Source organism: Nerophis lumbriciformis, unplaced genomic scaffold (assembly GCF_033978685.3).
Source record: "Nerophis lumbriciformis unplaced genomic scaffold, RoL_Nlum_v2.1 HiC_scaffold_41, whole genome shotgun sequence".
Classification (NCBI taxonomy): domain Eukaryota; kingdom Metazoa; phylum Chordata; class Actinopteri; order Syngnathiformes; family Syngnathidae; genus Nerophis; species Nerophis lumbriciformis.
In genome coordinates, this window is record NW_027316583.1 from 459,180 (window position 1) to 460,000 (window position 821).

Here is an 821-nt window from a genome sequence, read left to right on the forward strand (position 1 = left end):
CTTCCAGCGAGGAGAGGGACTAATTTGGCGTTCCGTACCCAGGTAGAGAACCAAGGCACGTCGGCCTTCTTAAGGGGACATCCTCCTAGACACTTAGTCAAATTCACGCCTTTTTTTTGGACTTCCAGCGAGGAGAGGGACTAATTTTGCTTTCCGTACCCGGGTGGAGAACCATAGCAGGTCAGCCTTCTTAAAGGGACATCCTCCTAGGCACTTAGTCAAATTCACGCCTTTTTTTTGGACTTCCAGCGAGGAGAGGGACTAATTTGGCGTTCCTGACCCAGGTGGAGAACCATAGCACGTCGGCCTTCTTAAAGGGAAATGCTCCTAGACACTTAGTCAAATTCACGCCTTTTTTTTTGGACTTCCAGCTAGGAGAGGGACTAATTTTGCTTTCCGCACCCGGGTGGAGAACCATAGCAGGTCGGCCTTCTTAAAGGGAAATGCTCCTAGGCACTTAGTCAAATTTACGCCTTTTTTTTGGACTTCCAGCGAGGAGAGGGACTAATTTTGCTTTCCGTACCCGGGTGGAGAACCATAGCAGGTCAGCCTTCTTAAAGGGACATCCTCCTAGGCACTTAGTCAAATTTCCGCCTTTTTTTTGGACTTCCAGCGAGGAGAGGGACTAATTTTGCTTTCCGCACCCGGGTGGAGAACCATAGCAGGTCAGCCTTCTTAAAGGGACATCCTCCTAGGCACTTAGTCAAATTTACGCCTTTTTTTTGGACTTCCAGCGAGGAGAGGGACTAATTTTGCTTTCCGTACCCGGGTGGAGAACCATAGCACGTCGGCCTTCTTAAAGGGAAATGCTCCTAGGCACT